The 16,397-nt window shown below is 42.7% G+C and overlaps 1 protein-coding gene across 4 annotated transcripts in view; it reads left to right on the top strand.

The window, feature by feature from the left end:
- LOC124064934 (low-density lipoprotein receptor class A domain-containing protein 4-like) overlaps positions 1-16,397 on the top strand; it is a 176,825-nt gene that overhangs the window by 138,214 nt on the left and 22,214 nt on the right. The window lies entirely within an intron of this gene.

The raw sequence follows: 16,397 nt of genomic DNA, 5'->3' as shown, positions 1-16,397 counted from the left end.
TCTGTCTGCCTTGTGAGCAGCCCAGAGAGAAACTATCATTATCAGCTCTGCCCTAATGCTGCTGCCTGCTAGATGCACTGCAGATGTTCCTCTTTATGACTGAAGCAGAGACAGACACATGCAGGCAGGCAGACAGACAGGTCGAAATGCAGAGGACAGCCAGACAGAGTGTATGTATCCAGTCTGGCACATCTGCAGACAGACAGACAGACAGACAAAGACAAATAAACAGGAGACGGGTACATAGCAGACAAGCAGACAGGCGGGTAGATTCATAACAAGGCAGCCAGACAAGTACTGACAGAGACATAAACAGAAATGCGGACAGACACATCCGAAGCTAGACAAGCAGACATAACAGACAAACACACAGACAAGCTACAGGACAGACAAAGTTACAGTGATGTGTTATTTCCATTTGGGGCAGAAGCCAGGCCTAGGCAACGTGAGGTGAACGCAGGATATTAGATTCAGATTTGGCAGCAGAGTGTGGTTGCGCTGACGCCACATTGTAACCAAGAAGCGTGTGTATGTGTGTTCGTCTGGCAAACGGATTGGTGTTCCACAATTCGTCTTCTGTGGCATCATCGTATTGCTAGCCAGGAAAAACGCACATAGTCAGGCATGAAGTGGTGCATCCAGAGACACACTGATACAGCAGAAAGCTTAATTAGATAATGCAGTAAAACTGCCTCAGACTTCTAAACTAAGCAGGCAACCAGAGCTGCAACTAAAGTCAAGTATTGTGATTGGTACTTGCAGCAAATTTAAGCTCATGCATATATCTGAGTTCAGCACTAAATACATGCTGGCATGATATTTTCAATGCATTTCTCCTCATCTGAACGTCTCACTAGTTGGAGTGAGCTCCATTCACAAGTGGTTTGAAATAGCTGTGTCCTACAGTAGTGGCCGTCTGGTTTGAAAAGAGCTCTCTTGTTTGTCGGCTGTGTTGTCATGCAGACTCGGCAAGGCTGAATAATGTAGCCCATGCTTTGATGATTTCTCTGGCTGAAGAAAAGAGCTGCCTGTTTCGTTTTTTTTTTTTTTTTTTTTTTTTTTTTTATTTAAAAAAAAAAGCAGAGCAGGCGGTCTCACTGGTGTGTTTCCTCTTTATTCAGACAAGGAGGAAAATTGAAAGGGACTATGAACATAGAGGGATCACTGCACAGGCAGTGTGTCATGGCCAGGGATCGAGCCTCTGCCTTCTCTTTGGGATTCACATAAAAGGATTTGAAAGGCAGAGACCTTTAATAAGTTGCTGTGCATAGATTCATTGAGCAGTGCAGTTATCATTTGCCGTTAGTATTATTATAGGTGTGGTATTATCATGTCCCGAGGTCAAACACCACAGATTCACGCAGACTTGCAGTGCATGTGCATATACTTTTGCTTTAGCCTCCAGATTTTGTCCTGTGATATACTTAAAGCACAGTGATAAGAGCTATTACCCACACAATCTAATTTTATGTGATCGTAGAGTCCCTACAGGGTGACGCGAAACAAGTCCTCTGCAAACATTTTCCACTTTTACGTCATTAAATCAAGTATTGACTCTCACTCCTATCAGTCCTGTCTTTCTTAAGCAGGAAAGGAAGCAGTGTGTGCCTACTGCGTCAGGTCATTTCACTTGTACCTAATGCAAATACCTTTTCTTTTTTCAATTAAGAAATGTCATCTTGATAGCGGCGCAGTGGAAAGTGCATTGACAATCAGGAAAATGATGTGGGAAACCAGGACTTCAAGATTCAAAACTAGATTAAAATCTTAACATGCAGAATATTTTGTTTGTAAACACACAATTCTTTTTGAGTTTGCTGTTCTTCCGTGGCTTAGAGAGAGAGACAGAGAGAGACAGAGAGAGAGAGAGAAAGCGAGTGGTGGTAAGTGAGCTGCACAGTGAATGAAGAGAGAGAGCAGCGGTTAGTGTGATCGCTGCAGTGAATCAGAGAAATAGAACATTATTTCTGATTGTTTCCCAGCAGTTGTGAGACAAATAAACACACCCCAAACCTCTGCACAACCCTGTGGATGTTGTGTGTGCAGCCTTCATCCTGTCCCTCTGCTCCTGCCCGTCTCAGTGCAGTCCACACAGACGGACAGACAGACGTCCACAAACGTCCCGACACAGCAAAGTACTAAGAAAATAAGTTCGCGCAGGCAGAGCGCAGAGCGTCAGCAGCTACAGACACCACCACACACTTCTAGAGGCTCAGAGGTGATGACTGACACAAGTTACTTCTACTTTGCTTTCGTTTGTTTAAGAAATTGCTGCACATCATACCTTTAAATTATGTATGAACCTTTTTTGGGATGGCAGTATTTAATAAACTAATCAGACGCATCTTTGGTATCAACAAATTTCAGATCATGCACCGCCCCAGAGTACGGACTAGAAAAGCCTTGTTTGGAATATTCCTAGAATGTTTTCATCATCCTCCAGCTCCTTCAGATGCACATACAGTATAGCAGTACACATGCCCTTGCCCCTTGGGAAAGGCCTGGGTCCATGTGTCAGAGACTTGAGTGGCTGTCTGTGTCTCTGTGCATGTAACAGTTAGCCTGCAGCAGGGGCCAGCCAGCCAGACGGATGTAAGCAGCCTGATCTGTAATCCTGCGTATGAGTGGTGTTAGTGTGTAGGTGGCAGAAGGGTCATCTGTCAACTACCTCAGGCCAAACACGCACACGGCTACTTGTTGACTCTCCCTCAGACACATGCACAAAGATGTACACATAGGCACACACACACACACACACATTTACACCTAGATATATGCACGCACAGACACACACGCAGTAAGGCACTCTCAGGCTCAGCCAATATTTACCCTGCAGTCTCCCGCCAGACAGCCAATCCAATCTCTCACTAAGCTCTTTGTTGTTTGTTTGGGGTTTGTTTTTTGCCTCTTTTTTTTTGTTGTTCGGTTTGTTTGTGGAGGTGTTGTTGATTTGGAATTACTTTGGTTTTTATTTAGTTTTATTATTAATGAATTTTAGTAATGAGCCCAGGAAAAAAAAAAAACTCTTTATAGAAATTCTGAGACCTTGGGGAGGGGGAGTGGCAAAGACAACCAAACAACAGTATTAAAAAAAAAAAAGACTTTTTTTCTTCTTTTTTTTTCTCCTCCCAGACAGATTTCTTTTGCGATCACTGCTCTTGTAATTAATTTCACAGGGAATTTCTGCACTTGGTTAGTGTCTCTCAGCGGAGCCTTATTTAGTCTGCCACCTCTCTTGAGCTGACGGGTTATAGCGGTGCGGGGGTTAAGAAAGGACTCCTTGTTTTATGTGAGTCAGAGGGGTCCCAGACACTGTTTTTACACCATAGAGTTGACCTGCAGATGCACTCTTGTGGCTCAGGTAACTTCAGCACATATTCTGGTGGAGAGCACACTGCCAACACATCTGTACTGTGGAGTTGGTTTTCTTAGTTACTTCAATGTGACAGACTACTTGGGTTTAAAATCCAAATTTCCTTTTCTTATATTTGGCCTTAAGCTTCGTATATTCTGTATCGGGTCATCCCTGGTTTTTACTGAAGCAATATGAAATCTGTAACGAGTGAAATATGGCTGCTAGTAACAACGACTATAATTCTAGATTATGAAATGTCAGCAAAAAGTCAAATATATCAAGGGGTCAAAATCCTCGGGTCAACGGTGATGTTTTCAGGCGTTCACTTTAACAGGTAATCAGTTTACTGTCATAGAAAACCAGGAAAACAGCAATTATTCACTTTGGAGGACAGGGAACCTGTGAATAAGTTATCAAATTGTGCTTTAAACTTGTATTGATTGACTGATTGATTTATCAACTAATTGTTGCAGCTGTATAGTCGAGTATTTCGACCCAAAGCTGTATTTCTGGCAGCGTTATACACATCTCCACCTCAGCTGAAAACAAAGTTTTGTCATTTGAAGTTTGGCCAAACAGCCGGCACTGATTTAACCTCTGATGTCTGTTTGAGGTGCTTACTTTATTACGGGCGATGGACACGTGAGATGTTTTTTGGTTGTTTTCTATGCAACATACTGCTGGTTTGTATGCAGTGATTGTTAGTAAATTGTTTTAACTGCAAGACTTTTAAAACAAATTCTGTCCTTATTAATTCTTCTTTCATAAGAAGAGTGCTTTCGTCTCCTTCTACTCACTGAATAAAATTTTAATTATTTAATTAGAAAGATAACTTTTTTTTAAAGTTTAAAAGATGCCTCTATGACGTTTTGACCTTTAGTATTACTGAGCAGTATCTTTATGAGTGGCTGTATTTCGATCATGTGTATCATGTTGTTTATAAGGTATGTCAGAACACACACGTTGTGCTTTGGTGATTCACACTGAATGTAAACATAATACTTGTTTACAAGCAAACTCAACTGGGCATCTCTTTCAAATGAAATGAATATTTTCTGTAGTGCAGACTATCAGTATGGTTAATGTGTGACTTCCCCTGTTTGTCTGGGCTGAATGTGTCTTTGTCTCCACGTTACTGAGCCTCACACTAGTGTCCAGGATGTTTAACTATATATTATGGCCTGTTAGCACAGCAGGGTTAGAACTTGTCATGGCTGCTCTGGTATGTTTTCTGCTCACTTTTCTATGCCTTAAATCAGCTTGACCACCATTCTATGTTTGCTTTTCTTGTCCCTCCTCAACGTTCTTATCTCGTGGCCGTGCAATCCAGTGTTTTTGGAATCAGACTGACAAACCTTGAAGCTGCAGACATTGTGGAAATTGCAGGCTGAAGCAGCTCGGCTCACTTCAGCTGAACAGGTCAAGTTCACCCTCAAAGTCCAAAGTGGTGAAAAGGTCAATCCTGACATCCTTCCACTCGTCCAGGCAGCACCTTCACCGCTCAGTGCTCCAGCCGCAGCAGCATTCACAACCCTGTCACTGACTTCCTTTGTGTCTCGATTCTGCACCCCCAACACCACGCACACACACACGCACACACACACACACACAAGACCTCCTCCCTTAGTTCCCAAAATGCCCTTGGGACCAGGGCAGATTTGTAGTCCTAGTGTGTTTGAAGACAGGCCATCCGTCAAGTGTGTGTGTGTGTGTGTGTGTGAGTGAGTATCCCCTCTGTGATGGTGGCGGTGGGGGCTGGTTAGTAGTCTGCTGTCTCGGTCAACATCTATTTACACACAGTTGGACTGTCTGAGATGGTAAGAGTGAGCGAGTGAATGAATCAGCCCCGCTGTCTGCTGCACGTCTCATGACTCCAGGTCTGTGGACATGGACGGGACATATTCCAGTCAATCAAGACACTGCACTCCAGACACACGTTGGCAGACAGTACACAAGCACACTCTAGCTTTTTTTTTTTATGCCTTGTGGAAGATTTGTTTTTCCCAGCATTCAGACAAATGAAGAGGCTGGCATGTTTATTACCCTTTGTGAACCCGGTTTCACTGTTTGTCTCGTCTCTTTCCTTACATGAAACAAAGCAGCGATTATTGCTTTGAAATTACAAATGCTGGCGCATCGTATGAAACGCAAGAGAACAAAAAAAAAAAAAAAAAAAATCTAGCAGAAATGCTGTGCCGCCTGCTGTTTGTCAGATTTTGGGTAATCCGTTTGTTTATGTGTGCAGGAACACCCAGACAGTGGAATAATGACATGTCTCTTCAAGTGGCTCGCAGGATTTACCTTGGATTTTGAAGAGGCTTACGTGGTAAAGTTTCTAAAGGGGTGTCACTGTCGTGCAGACGGTTTAGAGGGCTGAGCAAGTTCACCTCGGTTTGGACTTCAGTGTCTAGGTATTATTTAATGGCCCTACTGCAAGACACATACGCATGGTCAGCCATGTGTAAGTCATACACAAAGACTCTGACATTCAAATTCTATTTTGTAGTAGAAGAATAGACTGACCTTTCAGCTTGCAGTTAGATGATGTGTATACTTTATACTGAGAATTAAATGAGCTGAGAGCTGTGTGACATTGGGATGATTATTCCGCATACAATAAGTTGTTGTGACACATTATGTGAACTCCTTTAACTAATCTTATATGGAGCGTCTATGCCAGACTTGTCACAAGCAAGTTGCCTTGTTTTGAAGGATACTTGACATGTTGTTTTTTTGTTGTTGTTGTTGTTTTGTTTTTTCCCAACAGATAACACTACAGCCTTATGGTTTTTGTTTTCACATTTTTTAAACATCGTAGTTTCTTTCTGCGAGAAGACACTGATCGTGTGTGAATGAGGGAACGGGCTCCTCCTGTGTCCATAAGTAGTTGTTCTCGCTGTTTTTAATTGCCTGAATATAACTGCTGTTATGTTTAGTGATTGACAAGCAATTGCGTGTTGCCAAGCACCAACAAGATGCCTCTCGCTGCAAAGGAAAACCTCAGTTTGACTGGAATCCGAGCTGCAAAAAAAAGAAGAAAGCATCTTGCTCTCAGCTTTTAATGCCTTTCATTGTCGTCATATTTCTAAAGGTAGAGTCATTTTTAGCATCGTCCATAGCAGGACTGCTATTCCTACGCTGGTGGGTGCCAGGGTGTTAATCCACTGTTTTACTGCATTTTTTATGTAGTTCTTTACCAAATTGACCAGTCATAATGAATTTGTTTACATCAGGAATTGACCAATATTAGTAATCAAGGGCATCAGTATACATCTGCAGTAATAATTAAAATGTTGCTGTTGGAATTTTGAATCACCAGTGATGAAATGTTACATGTACAAGCACTATACAAGTAGAATCGAGTATTAACATTTTCTGCAACTTTATATTTGTATTTATCAGTTAGATTTTTTTTGAGAACTTAGGTTACTAGTTACTCTACAGATTCATTCTATTTAGTGCTGATTGGTTGACACTCATTAGGTGTAACCAATCAGATTGTTTTGAGCAGGATAATGAGTATGCTGAATATCAGACCAGTAATTGGCCAGCAGGTAATCGGTCTGTCCCTACTTGATATGACCTTCAGCTGTTTTTGTAGGGTAGAAAAACATTTAAGCCATGTCATGTTTTCAACTTTTTACTACCAGTGTGTTTGCACGCCTGATCTGTCATGAAGTGATTTAACTGAATTCATTGTTAACTGTCTGAACTGAAGACTGTAAGTCTTTTTTTTAATCCACATAAATAAGCTATCAAAACACTCCTGTACTATCTCAGCTTCACTGTCAGTGCTGTACCCCCCCGTCACTCCAGCACTGCCCTTTCAAAAGGTGGATAAATCCACAACCCATGCCAGCCGTGCCACAGGCTGCGCCCTAACAGGGCCTTGCTCTGGATCTGACCTTATCACAGGAAATTACAAGGATTACACCAGATGCAGAGAAAGAGGTAGAGCTAAATAGAAGTAGCTTTGCGTTTTTAGATTAAAAAAACAACATAACAATCCTGGATTTTTTTTTTCCTTAGTCACATTATTGTACCCACGCAACAGAAGGATTAAATGTAGTTTTCCTTCACCACATATATGTTAGGAGGAGGTAATGAATGTAACCCAGGTGGTCCTTGATATATCCATAGGGAAGTCAGCACTCTGCCAAACCTTACCCAGCTGTAGATTTTGTAACTGTACACTGTGTTGTGAGCAAGTGATGTCCCTGTGAGGTATTTTATTATTTTTTTTTTATTTTTTATTTTATTATTTTTTACATTTTAACCCAGTTTAACCTCCCAGCCTGGAGTCAAGTAGCAAAGGATATGTGTGGGAGTCAGTAAAAGATCCTTCTTGTTGTCCTCCTCTCCTCTTCTCCCTCACTGCTCCATGCTCTTTAGTAGTGATTCAGACGACTGTCTCATTTTTGGCCCCTCTCCCTTCCCATCCAGACACACAAGTCAGACAGCGGTGTCTGATACCTACAACCCCCACTTCTCCACCTCCTCCTCCCCCTTTCCCCCCGGCAGCCACCAGCTGACCCCAATCAGGCGCAGGGCCTGCTCTATTGTCTGGCTGGGGAGAGGGGACACTTACACACTCACACACACACACACACACACACACACACACACACACACGTACGCACGCACGCACAGAGGGGTCAGAGGGAGATAGAGGCTGTCTGGTCTGGTCTAGCCTGACTCCCAACCCCCAGCCAGAACACATCTCCTCTCTTCTGCTCCCCTCTCCCCTGCCTCCATACAGACTCATTGGAAGTCCCAGATGTATCCAACACTTGTTTGGCCAAATGCTATGGATCGGCATTGTCTTGCTAACTAAGTTATCAAGCATCATCATCTGAATGAATGGGTGGTCTGCACTGTCAACTTTGCAGTCATATGGGATGCAATTTTTAGTTTTTATCCAAATGAGAGCATCTTCCAACATGAAACTGTAAAATCAACTGGCATTAAGACAATCGTTGTTAATCCACAGTTAAAAATGCTCCCAATCAATGCCCGCTTTGGTCTTGCATGAATAAAACTAAAGTGCTCATCTGTTTCAGGAAATTACTTAGATCTTCTGTTATTTTAGATTACAACAAATATGTGTGACTGCTATTAAAGATTTATATTTTTAGTAGGTTGATCTTGGGGCTGAGTGCCACAGACAGGATAGGGACAAGCAGTGATTCAGTCAAGTTCAGGTCATTTAGGTAGCTAGTTCTTTATCATTTAGGTCTTCACACACATGATCACAACATGTTAACTAGCTTGTTATGCTGGAATATTCTGTCTGTATTATTGAATTTAATCAGTCCATCACACCCCTGGATATGACTCCTATTGAGCTTTAAATAGTGTGGAATTAATGTGTAGTTGGTGTTCAGAGACTAGTTGTCATGGAAATAATAGATTAATGTGGAGTAAGCGAAGGCTGAAGAGACAAATGTATCATGCAGACCAACTGAAAGTATTTGACTCAGATTTTAAGTGGCCATTTGTGTTAAACTTTACCGCTTTTTGAAGTTTGCACATTGACCACACACACACACAGGCTTTTTCATTGTGTTAAAAGAGATATTTTTAGTTTTAATTTAGGCACATGGAAAATAGAGAGGAAGAGAAGGAGGACATGCGTTCTCTCTTTGCTCTCTTATCTTCATACTTGGCATTCTGTTGGAATCTAACGTGGCTGCTGGCTAGTGTTGCTAATGATGATTAGGACTCCTGCTCCGTGCGGCATGGAGATCCTGCATGTGAATTATTAATATAGGTCATAGTCACAGCATCCGGCCTGGCCCAGCCCAGTGCCGTCCCAGCACTATCGCAATACACAGCCCCCACTTACCCACAGCCTGCCCCATCTGTTGGCCAGATTAACCCAGCGGATCACCTACACCGAGGTCTGCATCAGGTTAGGCTTCATAACAGGGCCCCATCACAAACGATCCACATCCGTGTCATCGTGTGCGACTTGCTTTTTTCTATAAATTACAAATTCTTAAAAGTAGCACATGCTAATCTCTTCAGTTGTCAAAAAATTCTGTGCATTTGTGACAATTCTTTCCATAAACACTTAGCCCCCTTCCAGTTATGCAGCATCCTGGGCTGCTCATTTAGAGCAATTATATTTTCATGAGACAAAAATTTTAATGGGAAGAGTTTATGGTTCCTCATAAGAAACTTACTTCCCATGATGAATTGCATCCATGCATGTCTGAGTAGGTGGGTGTTCAGGAGTCCCATTTCATGAGCCAAATTGCTTTTCCCTCAGCTAATAGGTGACTGTTGCTGCATTGAATGTCTACTAGCCTGGCTGAATGTCTAGGAGCCAGAGCACAGAGCGTGTGTGTGTGTGTGTGTGTGTGTGTGTGTGTGTGTGTGTGTGTGTGTCAGCCCTAAACAGAGACAGACATGCCCTCTCAGCTGTTTTTTGTCTGCAGGGCACACACAGAATCAGACTGCAGTTCCATGGGGCATTGAATACCAGTGGATCGGCCTCTATCCAGTATTGTTTAATTCTACTTTTAAAATCCAAATTTTCACCTGGTGTGAACTCCATATTGTAATATCACCTCCCTTAAAAACACACCAGAATGGAAACTCATGATGTGCTGGACCTGACTTCTGTCCTCTGAAATTAAAGAGTGAGCCACTACCATCAGCACAAGAAGTACTGAAAAGATTACTAAAGAGGTCTAAAAGTGTGTGGCTCTGTGCGTAGGTGTTGCTAAGTAGTTGATATCTCTGGTTACACTCAGTCTTTGTGTTGCCCAAAAGAGTTTATCTTCGTCGACTCAGGAGCTTCTTTTCATTCCACAAGATTCGCCGTGAGCTGAACTCCCCAAGTGGTACTTCTACAGAGAGTGGAGAGAAAGAAGGGAGAGGATGGTGTGGGTGGGAAAGAGAGAGAGAGAGAGAGAGAGAGAGAGAGAGAGAGAGAGAAGGCATAAAAGATATGACAAGATGGAAGAAGAAAAGACAGAGAGGGAAGAAGAAAAGGAAGGAGATGTCAAGCCTGTGTTGTTTTCTTTGCTCTCCATGTCAACTCTAGACAGTGAACTTATGAATTATTTTTCCACTTACCTCTGGAGCCTAGGGTTGCAGTTCAGTAACATTTTATTAAACCAAAATCCTGTATTTGCTATGCTTTTCAAATCCTTTCAAATGCCTTTTCAAATCTTATTTGGTGTCTCACTTTATTTAACTGAAGTTAAAAATGACTCAGGCTCAATGCCCTGCCATCACCTTTAGTTGGTTGGGAAGTTCTGAAGCAGTTCTGAGTGCAGACCTAAGTTCACAACCTGTGGCTACAAGCTTAGATTAGGTCTGGTTGGTAATGAAATCATGACATTTATGATGGTAAAATTTTCCTTGGGATAGCTCTAACAGCCTATCACACAGCAGTTTTTGGCTTGCACTTATTTAGAACACCCCTATTTCCTAATGCAAAGCATTGTTTGAGCTACCAGTGAAGAGAGTGAATGGAAAATTAGATGTTGTCTGGAAAAGAGGAAAAGAAATGTGAGGAACACAGTGCACGAAAGCTTTCCTCGCTCTCTGTGTCGTTTCCATGATTGCATGAGGGTGGGGCTGAGCTCCTCCACACACAGACAGTGGACAGCAGCGTAACTTCAGAACAGAGCCCACAGCGGAGGAAATGAAACAGATTTTAGCATATAGTTTACTGCAGTGCTCATTATCTGTAAGTGCAACTAAAGGGAGACAGTGGCATCTATCAGACACCTGTTGAACACAAACTTGCCACTCTGGCAGCAGTGAATAGTTTGCCTCTTAACCCTCGCCTGGTTTGTTTTACACAACCTTACTTCGTGTTAAAATGCTTCTGCTTCATGCTTCTGCTGAAAGTGAGCTGAGGAAATGTAACACACCGCCAGTTATATGAAAGTCTTTCGGATACTGAGATAGTCTGCAAAATACGCTATCATTCGGTGTCAACCAAGAGGGGAAACACGACAAATCTTTTCTTGAAATCACCTGAGTAGGTACAGTCCCAGTTATCACACCATACTTTTAGGAAGGGAAAACGCAAGCTAACATGTTTTGTCAGGGCAGATAAAGCAGCTTTGTAAAGTTAAATGTGTTTACATTATTTTATTCTATTTTTAGTGTTAAACTATGCTCCAAAATTTCTATCATCAAAAATATGATAGTGATCATATTTTTGTCCATATTGTGCAGCCCTACCTTGGATACTGTTTAAATTGGAATTCTTATTAAGCGTGTCATTTTTCAGGCGACAACATCTTATGTCCCCTAGTTTCAGCTTCTCAAATGTGTGGAGTGGATTTGATGCTATTCTCTTAGCATCAAATTCAAATGACATACTTTTTCACAGCTTTGTGGAACAAGGCAAGCAATTTGGACATGTCTCTTTGTGCATTAGAGAATGGTGACATTTAAAGAATCAACAGCAACTATTTCTTTGGCAGAGAGTGATTCCACTGAAAACTGTCCACTATAAGGTTTATAGGGATGCAGTTCTCAGGGATGGATACTTTTTTTAAACCCAGACCAAAAACCAAAACTGTCTGCATGGTTACATACAGCCAGAGCAGTGGTGGGCCAAACCAGGCCAAGCAAGTCTTTAAAGAAGTAAAACTCAAAAAGCTGTTCTGTGGTTGAACCTAATTGCTGACACGTACACTAGAAGTTAGTGAGCATGAACCATCCCTATAAATTCCCAGCCTTCGTGCTCCAATGCCAGTTGAGGGAGGTATTCAGATACTGTATTACTGCAGCATCTGGGTTGGTCTTTTGCCCAGAGTACTTGAGTTTTACTTCTTTTCGGTAAGGCACGCTGCTCTCCACACTTCCTCCTTCATCCTCCCCTCTGTTTGAACCCCCCCCCAGGTCTGTTTATACCTCTGTCCCTCCTGCTGCAAGCGTAAAACGTCCTCCCCATCTCCAAACCACCACCACCATTACTGAGAGTGCACCCCCTCCTTACCTCACCCACCTCCTGCACCTTGCCCGCCTGCTTGCTTCTTCGTCTTCAGCAGCTTCTTTCTTTTTTTTTTTTTTGTTCTTTCCTCTGTTGTCGGCAGCTGTTGCTCAGCACCGCACCAAAGTTCAGCCCGCGGTCACGGCCAAGTGTTCCAGTGAGCAAAAAGTTTTTTGATACGACTTCTTCTTTTTTTTTTTTTTTTTTTTTTCCACCACACGTACTTCCCTTCATCTTGCATTTTTCTCCTCGTATACACGTACATGTTGCTTTTTTTCCACATCTTTGCACTGACGTTGCTTCCCTCTCAGTCTCTCACTTCTCTTCATCCCCATCTCACTTTCGCTGTCTTTATCTTTCTTTTTGGTCCATCTCCTTCTTCCTTCCTCTCCTTTTGTCTCTCCCCCTCTCTCTCCTGCCTAATCCTGCCTGCCAGGCATTGCTTCATGGTTGTTAAGCATCTCAACCCAAAGGAGGGTGGGTAGGGATGGAGGGGCAGTCGGGGCAAAGAAGTGGAGGAGGGAGGAGGTGCTAGTCATCTGGTGAAGCCTATTGAGCAACTTAAGCGTGGTTGTTTTGCTCTGTTGGCTCGGCACAATGAGACCGCATGTGGAAGACATGTTTACACCCCTTCATCTGAGAGTCAGAGGGAGTGGGAGAGGAGGAAAAAGTGGGAGGGAAGGTAGGAGACAGAGAGGAGGTGGGATGAGAGAGAAGGAGGCTGAAATGATGACAAAAGTGTGTATATATAGTGAAGGTGGAATATGGAGAGGAAGCTGATGGTGACAGAAGGGGAGGAGGGCAATAAATGATGGAAGAAAAGGATAGGCGTATTAAAATCATACAGAAACGGATGGATAAATACAGACTGAAGGAGAGTGCGACAGAAAGTGTAGAAGAGACCAGACATGATGAGAGAGAAAGACTAAAATAAAGAAAAAGATACACAGTCCATCTCAGCAGAGAGACAGTGAGTCATAACAGAATAAAACGCCACGCAAGCATATGCTGCTGTTGAGGAGCCATCTTTTTCCAAAATGGAAACCAGTTATGATTTGTGGGCAGAAGATGAAAAAAAGCTGAGCAGATTAAACTGAGTTATTACAAACAGACGGGGTGTAATTACACACCAGAGGAGTAGGCCGTTTGTCTTCACACAACTCCCTGTTTCCTCATTATGTGTTTTAGCTGTTTTTTTTATTTACCTCAGAATTTTGTTTCTTGTTGAGGTGTGAAATACAGCTATGGCTCCTGCTGTCCATTATCGCTTATTCCTCTTAGCATTTTTGATCAGTTGTCAAAACATTTAAATTGTCAAAAAAATGGCATAAATGTCCTTTAGAATTCCCCAGAGCTTGCGTTGACATCCTCATATATTTTGTTTGTCAGCGCCTCAGTTTGAAACCATTCTGTTCACAATGTTATAAAACACAAAAGCAGCAAATCCTTTCATTTAGAAGCCAAGATCACAGAGGACTGGCTTAATAGGTTAATTGGTGTGTGTGCATGCGTATGTGTATAAACATTTAAAACATCTGACATCAAGTAGATCCAGCAGTGAAACATACTGCCTGCCTGGGGCCAAAGCTGTTTTAAGCTGTGGCTGGTTTATACCAAACAGGAACGATTTTCGATTCTTGAAATAGTTGCAAGTTAATTTTATATCTATCGATGTTATCACAGCAGCACAGTAATACTTCTGGTCAATAATCACTCATGAGGCTAATGATAAGGTGTCCAGATATTTTTGGCTACATGGCCACATTCTTTTGACTCTCAAAAAACGCACATAAACACCCTATCATACTGGAGGTGGGTGAAACTGACATATGCAGTATGAGCCCAGTATGTCTTTGTAACCCCAACAGACCAAGCAGCTTCAGCTTGGAAGTGTCCCATGTCTCCCAGAGCTTCCTGTGTTCCACCCACAGTATCCCCTGCTGTCTCTGTTTGGCTGATCACAACAGTCACAGAGAGTTTGCAGCACATATGCAGCACGCAGCCTACGTCTGGGAGGTGTCTGCTACCCCTACTGATGTCGAAAACCCACTTTAGAGTTGCATGGTAAAATCACCTCTCCTGTGGGATGAGGTGTGTGGTGGTTGGAGGGAGGCAAGTGGGGTTTTTGTTTTGTTTTGTTTTGTTTTGTTTTACCTGTTCTATCAAATGTGCCAGGAAGCACACAGACAGACAGACACAGAGACAGATAGACAGACAAGAGCCCACTCGTTTCTTCTTCCTCCTCCTCCTCCTCTCTCATCTCTTCAGTTTTGTTCTTTTTTTCTGCTGCTCTGCTGTTTTGTTGTTCATTCTCAGAGATGAGACACAAGACGCCATGCTTTGTTGTTTGTCTGCCTTTAACATCTGTCTGCCTTTACCACATTCGCCCTGCACCTCTGTCTCTTCCTCTGCTGACTTTTTTCCCCTTGTCTATCCTTTCCCCGCTCTTATCTTTGTTCCTGTCTCCTCTTTGTCCAGCCTCTGTGTTTCTTCAACCTCAGCTGTATTGTCGTTAGCCTTCTGTTTTCCTATCTGATTCTTTCCCTCTCCGCCACTCTGATGGCTACATTTTTCTTTACATTTGTCTTTTATTTCCTTGTCTCTCTTCTGCCTTGTTCAGTTCAGCCAGACCACAGCATGATTTTACTTTATTCTGCTTTGAGCAGCAGCCATCCTGTGATGTTGACCTGTACAGAAATGAACACTGCAGAAGACCCCCCCCCCCCCCTCCAAGTTGACAAAGATCCATGTGTCTAGATGGCTTGCTGAGTTGTCTTTGGCTGATGGGTGTCTGCAGGGTGAGAAAGTGTGTGCTTACGTATTCATGTGCAGTCTCCTTTAATGTTTTTTGACTTTGTCTTAGGAAACTTGCAGTGTTATATATTGAAGGATCACAGTGGTGATATTTTACAGTATGCTTTGTATTGTCAACAAATTCCCAAAAGACCAAAACCAGAAGTTTGTTAGTCTCTCTCGTCCAACCTCAACTCCCAAACGGTTCTTCACAACGCGTATTGTTTAATAAAATAATAAAACAGTTTTAATCACGTTACTTGCTGGGAACTGTTTTCATTGGCTGATTAAAACGTGTTATGCTGTAGTGAATATTTAAGACAGCCGGACATTGTGTGCGGGATTGAGTCAAAGTAAAGTGCGGTGTGTGTGTGTGTGTGTGTCCATGTCCATGTTCATGGTAAAGAAGGGACATGTCACCCAGTGCAACAGTGTGGCTCACTGATGTGTTTTTAATCCATAGACACATAGCATGTGTTAGTAGGATACATTCATTGTTAGTTTTGATCTTTTCATGGAATGTGGACAAAGGGACAAAAACAAATGTTGCCTGACTTCCTGATCCTTTAAGATTATTTATGCTGTTACTGGTACAAATGTGATCTGTACATGAGTAGAACATAACATCACTGTCATCTATATCCATCTGTCTGCCTGTTGGTCTTTATTTGCCAGTTTGCCCCTTGGTTGTATTTGTGCTTGTGTGTGTGTCCTGTTGGCTAATATCCTCCTGTCACAACAACCCGCTGCCGTGTGTCTGTCTCCTCTGACCGTTGTCGAAGAGGATGATGACGGCAATGATTTTGCGTATGTTAGCAATGAGGCTAACGAAACCCGTCGTTGCCAGTCACTGTCTCTCTCCTTGAAACACATCACCACGCACCCCTCATACCCTGCCTATCAGCTCCAGGGTGTTACAGTCTGTCAGACAGCACTGTCTGGTGTCCCCCACCGCCACCCTGCCTCCCTGCCTCCCTGCCTCCCTGCCTCCCTGCCTCCCTGCCTCCCTACAGTACTCTTCACTGTCACCACTGTGTTTCTATCATCTGTTGCTCCTTTTGCTTGTTGAGGTACTTGGACAGCTTTGAGTCCAGACTTTTGTTTTATGTTCATGCTGATGTATCATTTTCACTCTCTGTCTTTAGTCATTTGCTTCCTGCACACTTGGAAATAGTGTAATAGACTGGCCAGTGTGCTTTAGAATAATAGTGCAATTATCATCATCAAGCAACAGACAGATAGCACAAAGTTGCTCTCAAGTGGACAGTTAGCACTTCCTTATTTCTC

This window comes from Scatophagus argus, chromosome 9, assembly GCF_020382885.2.
Source record: "Scatophagus argus isolate fScaArg1 chromosome 9, fScaArg1.pri, whole genome shotgun sequence".
Taxonomy (NCBI): domain Eukaryota; kingdom Metazoa; phylum Chordata; class Actinopteri; family Scatophagidae; genus Scatophagus; species Scatophagus argus.
This window is presented reverse-complemented; position numbering and strand designations above follow the sequence as displayed.